We start from the raw sequence: 6,031 nt of genomic DNA, 5'->3' as shown, positions 1-6,031 counted from the left end.
AGGAACTTAAATACAAGGGATAATTACTTAACACAGGTGCACAGAATGACTAATTAACTAAACGAGGACAGGAACATGGCCAAAAATGAGAACACAGGAACAGAAACAGGGGCAAAACATAACAAAACAGGTCCATGATCCTTACATATCGCCCCCCCTCCTGGAAGGCACGTCCTCGCGCCATAGAACAACAGAGGGGGGGGCACAGGTGGGAACTTGGAAGGCAGCTCAGGAGGAGGACGGACACCCAGCAGGATGGTCGACGACAGACCAAGGCGGAGCCAGAGGGATGAGGGAGCCCGGCGGAGCTGGTGGACTAACGGGCCACGGCGGAGAGGAGGGAGCTAGGAGCCGTGGTATAGCCACTGGGTCGAAGGGCCGAGGCAGAGTCCAGGACTCAGAGGCTGGAGGCTGAGACAAGGGATCCTCCAGCCATGATGCCGATGGAGACTGGTAGACCCACGGTAATCCCACCGTACAGATGGTGGGATGAGGGTGAGCAGAGGGGCTGCCAGGAGACAGCGGTGGCGATGGTGAGGACTGATATAGAGGAGGTGGGAGAGGGAGGCTGGGCAGGAGTTCAGGATGATCCGGGGGCTTAGGAACGGTGTGTGCAGCCCACACACACACTACAAGGCCACTGCCAGCACCAGGAGCACCATAGATAGGGGGACGACCTCCATAGTCGTTTCAGGACTGGCAGATAGTTCAGGGCAGACAGATAGTTCAGACGAAGGCTGGAGAAGAGGGGGCATGTCTGCGTATAAATCCCAATTACAGTCCACTGAGCTCAGCTAACCCTCAGCTATGGTGCAGTGGGCGGAGCTTCCCTCCGCGCTCTCGCTGTCCATGACGCTCTCCCCCGTGGCGAGCTCTGTAGCCGGCTCTCGCACCTGGTCTGACATTTTGGGATCTAGCTCCGGGGCGATCCTCAGCACTATTGCTCTCTTTGGCGATGACTCGTCGGTCGCGACGGTCTCTGGCTCTCCGTCAGCAGTGGGCTCAGGGCAGCGGGGTGGTGGTGGGCTGGGCTCTGGGTTGAGCGGTGTTCGCGATCGGGGCCGGACACTCTCCAGACACCGGACGATCGCCTCCCTCCATTGCAGTCCCGCAGTGTCTGGGAGGTCGACGGGGCGGTGGTAGTTAGCCCTGATCTTGAACAGGGAATTCAGCGTCTTGTCGTCGAAGGCGGTAGTGACGGCGAAACGGCTGAAGTCCCTCGTGAAATCCTCGATATTCTGGCTCCTCCGAGCCAGAGCGGTGAATCTCGCGGCATGCTCCATCAGAACAAAAACAAAGAGAAAAACTTTCAAAAAACATAAAGAAAACACGGGGAAAGGCGCCGCATACTTATTATCACTTTTGTGTCCGGTCTTCTGTCACACTACGGTGAGACAAACGCACGAAGAAGATGAAGATAAATGCAAATAGTCTTTAATTAGTCCACAAGAGTGTAATTCCAAAACAGACAGGCAGGAACACACACATAGCGCAAAGTATGGACATAGTAGACCGGACGACAAACAGTGAACTGAACACAACTTAAATAGGAGGGCTGATGAGGGCAATTAACCACACACACCTGAACCAAAATGACAATAATCAGACATGAGGGAAAAATAGGTCACACAGAGCACATGGGGAAGGAAACACAACAAAACAGGTCCTTGAGGTGTGACAGCTAATTAATAAAGAGACATGCATTTTGATTTATTATAAGTGATTATTTATTTATAAGTAATTTCCACTGTTATTTTAATTACAGAATGTCATTAAAGATGTGGTAGATTTAAATTAAATTCTGGTGACTATTGTTAAAAAAAAAAGATAAATCTCCCATGATGCATGTCTGTCCACATAAATTATACTGGTGAGAGAGTGCAAACAGCATTTTATGAGTTTATTTTCTACATGGCCAAGTGTGGCCATAGTTGAAGAAACACCTGGATCTTTTTGGGGATGTAAATCTCATGATAATTTCAATTATTTGAGAATCTTATATTGTTTTCCACCTTCCACACTTTTTCCCCCAGCAGGCATCTGTTGAAAAACAGGAACTATATTTCACCCCCATGTCGGAATGAATCCTGCTTTTAAATGACGTTTCCTGTTATTATGTGGTTTTTATTTTTTTCTGAGCTGTTGGTTTTGTGGTCCATCTCAGCGCGGGCTTCATTAATCAGCAGTCCGGAGAGAAATGGCTCACCTGCTTGTTGAGGCGTTTATCTTTAGCTAATTTCCTGGCGGGATGCCTGTCATGCTGTGTTAAAAACCAGGAACAGGTGTAAACAAAACAGGGCCAGGGTCTCAGGACTGTATCTGCGCTGTATATTTCTTTATATCAGCAGACCTGTCTGAAAGTGGAAAAAAGTGCATAATAATAAGTTTGTTGCACCTCTGAACTGTGTGGACTGCTTTTCCATAATTGAATTTTGAGTTAGAAGTTTCAAAGCCAATATTATCAGTGTGCATAAAAGAAATGCCTTGATTGGATTTCCTTTATTTGATTTCTAAAGGGCCACATTTATTGATATTTTTAATTATATGCAAAAAAAAAAAAAACTTAGAAGTTTGTGGGCTGATCGGTAGTTTGAAACATCTGCCTCATTCAGTTCAGTGAAGACGTGACTTTTCATTAAAATTACTTGCCAATCATTTCTAATAACTGTCAAATAGTCAAACATCTTGTGGGGGGGGGGGGGGGGGACATAATTATACTTTGCTTGGAGATGAAAATAAACATTCGTAATTAACATGCAGCGCAGACATCACCCAAATGGGAGAAAGACAATGCACGGCGAGATCTGCATCTGTGAGAGCGACTGTGGCTTCCAGGAGCAATCGGCAGAAAAAACCCTGCAGCTCGGGCCCAGAACGGCTCACGGCAGCTGGAGCCAAACCCCACAGCTGACAGCTGGTTTGGGCTGAGGCTGGTCTACGTGACCCGGCTAGTTCCAGCTCCGTTGACAAGGATGCACAGAGACAGAAACGCTCAGACAATATGGCATTCACACAGTGATCACAGAAGAGCGCACAGTGCAATCGCCGGGTCTGCGCTGAGAATGTGACATTTTTGTTAGAGGCACACAAGGATATTAGATTTACATATCAATATGAACAATGGTCATTGTTTGATTGCAGGGTTTTCATTGTATCGTTTTGTATGGGAGGTGTCACAGTGAGTTGCAGTCATATCCGTATACCAGCACCTCCCTCCGGACCCCAGGATCAACCCACCTGACAGTCTGTCTGAACACTTCTCAAATGAGTTTGTGCCTGTCTGCGCTGACTAATGCATCAAAATAACTGCAACTACACACTCATTAGCACCTAGTTTTTTCTAAATGAAGGTTTTGTTGGTTAGTCCCTCCTGGTAGATGTTGGAACTACCATCAGGACTCAAAAAACAGCATGGCAATCAATCAATCAATCAATCATAATTATTCAGGGAGTTCAGATGACTGGGAATGCTTTGCTAACATGTAAAAAGACATTGAAGATTATCTAAACTACAAAAAAAAAATGTTTTTTTTCTTTCAGTTTTTATAGCTTTGTCTTGTTTTTGTTTAAAATGTATTTTCATTTTTTAAAAATGTTTTTAAATCTATCTATCTATCTATCTATCTAGAAATGAAGATTATATACACTATAAGCTATTTTTTTCTTCAGTTTTCTAGTTTTTTTGGTTTTATTTTAATGTTTTGTAATTTTTTCTTTTTTTTTTTCGTGAAAATTACAAGTTTTTAAATCAATAGTGTATGTTAGTTTTAGCTTTTAGAAACAATGATGACTGGAGTATGCTTAATAAGAAAATACTATTTCAGCCTATCTACTTCAAATTTTTTATTTAATGTGTTACTTGCTGTTTCTTTGAAATTATTTTTTTCTGAGTGAAAATGATTTCCTACAGCAATTTACTTACACCTACTCACTTTCTATTACCGTCCTGGCAAACCTTTTAAAGCGATAGTTCACCCAAAAATGAAAATTACCCCATGATTTACTCACCCTCAAGCCATCCTAGCTGTTTATGACTTTCTTCTTTCAGACGAATACAACCGGAGTTATACTAAAAAATGCCCTGGCTCTTCCAAGCTTTATAATGACAGTGAATGGGTGTTGATATTCAATAGTACAATAGAAGTCCAATAAAGTGCATCCATCCATCATAAAAAGTGCACCACACGGCTCCGGGGGGTTAATAAAGGCCTTCTGAAGCGAATCGATGAGTCTGTGTAAGAAAAATATCCATATTTAAAACTTTATAAAGCACAATCTCTAGCTTCCGCTAACTGTCGTACGCACAGTTGTCGTAGGCTCTGGTGAGAAGTGACAAACGCGGAAGTGCAGTGGAGAGAGCAAAACAAAACACCTGTCATGAATTAGAAGCACAAAATGAGGATTTGTAAAGAAAAACGTTGGAGGATTTTGATATAAGCCAAGAGGAGACTGGTTTTCATTTGCTGTAAACAAAATTTGGTTCTCGCGAGACTAGCATATTCTCACTGGAGCTTACGCTGCGCTTTTGTCATCCGCTGGAATGCCACTCCCTCGTGAACGTGCATACAACATCATTTTCATTTTTGGGTGAACTATCCCTTTAAGTTTAATTCAATCACAATAATGCATCTAATTGGCTCTGACAGTCTCGCTAAATCGATTCAGCCTTTCCACCTTTTTTCTTTTCCTTTATGACTAATTAAATATTCTGAGTGATGTGCATTGATCACTAATCTTTGTGAGCGCTAGTTGCAAATACGTAAAATAACTGTAACTGATTGGCAGGTATATTTTCTAAATTTAACGAACAATAAAAGGTCAAGAAATAATTATTCCATAAGCAAAGACATTATCAGACCTGAATCAGTGAACACCACTGAATATCACATGCTATGAATAATAATTCATAGTGATAAGGTGTGGGACGACGACGGATGTAGTTTTGTTCTTTGCACTCAATTATTCCATAACACCACAGGTGTTTTGAATATATTATATCATAATTAATCTTACAAAGTGTAGCTTTAACAAATAACCTGCTGTCTCAAAATGACGAGGTCTTCATACCAGATGGTTGCACTGCAAGACACTTTACACTGAAAAAGGACAATTCTGTCCCACGCTGAGTTAGAAAATATATATATCTTGACCAAAGAAACATGAACTTGAGAAAACTTGTCTATGTTTAGTGTATCAGTCATTTACGATGTGGCTTAGTGGTTAAAGAGCTTTCAAAGATTTGATAAAAAGCAAAAATTGTTAGTTAATTAATAAACTCGGTAACACTTTATTATAAGGTGTCTTTGTTACACAGGTTACATGTACTTACGATTATAATAACAATTAATTATGCATAACTGCATGCAAGTAACACTAAGCCAACCCCTAATCCTAACCTTAACTATATAGTAAGTACATGTATTTAATTAATATTACACAGTACTGAAATGTATAATTACACTGCAACAATGACACCTTAAAATAAAGTGTAACCATAAACTCTTATGTTAAAACAATTGTATTATTTCAGATTAGTGCTGGGCAACGATTAATCGCATCCAAAATAAAAGTTTATGTACATAATATGTGTGTACTGTGTATTATGTATATATATATATATACATACATATAAATACACACACACATGCATGTATATATTTAAGAAATACATGTTATGTGTCACAATCTGTGATGGCGAGGAACGATGGAGACGAGGAATAAACGAAACAGTTTTTGATCCATGGAACGCAGGGTACATCAACACTGGAGACAGCAGGAAGCACATCAACGTAACAAGTAGAACCATCAGAGACAGACTGCACAGACTAGGACTTAAATACAGGGGATGATTGGGGAAACACAGGTGTATGGGATGACTAATCAAAGCTAATTAACAAAACGAGGTCAGGAACATGACCAAATAAGGGAACAGAAATGGGGCAAAACATGACACAGACAGTCCATGATCCTGATATTATGTTAGTATATTAAATATGTTTAGCCTATACTGTATATATAATATAAATTGTAT

General features: G+C 41.3%; 1 long non-coding RNA gene across 1 annotated transcript in view; it reads right to left on the bottom strand.

Moving 5' to 3' along the window:
* Positions 1–1,789: 1,789 nt before the first annotated feature.
* Positions 1,790–6,031, bottom strand: part of LOC107654363 (uncharacterized) — a 12,901-nt gene continuing 8,659 nt past the window's right edge. The window contains exons 2-3 of the long non-coding RNA XR_001630325.1: positions 2,207–2,354; positions 1,790–2,040 (exon numbers count right to left, since the gene is read on the bottom strand). This is a non-coding gene — a long non-coding RNA (uncharacterized LOC107654363). The remainder of the gene's footprint in view (positions 2,041–2,206; positions 2,355–6,031) is intronic.

The sequence above is a fragment of the Sinocyclocheilus anshuiensis genome, unplaced genomic scaffold (genome assembly GCF_001515605.1).
Source record: "Sinocyclocheilus anshuiensis isolate Anshui unplaced genomic scaffold, SAMN03320099.WGS_v1.1 scaffold623, whole genome shotgun sequence".
NCBI lineage: Eukaryota > Metazoa > Chordata > Actinopteri > Cypriniformes > Cyprinidae > Sinocyclocheilus > Sinocyclocheilus anshuiensis.
Note: the sequence above shows the minus strand (reverse complement) of the source record. Positions and strands in the feature narration are given on the sequence as shown.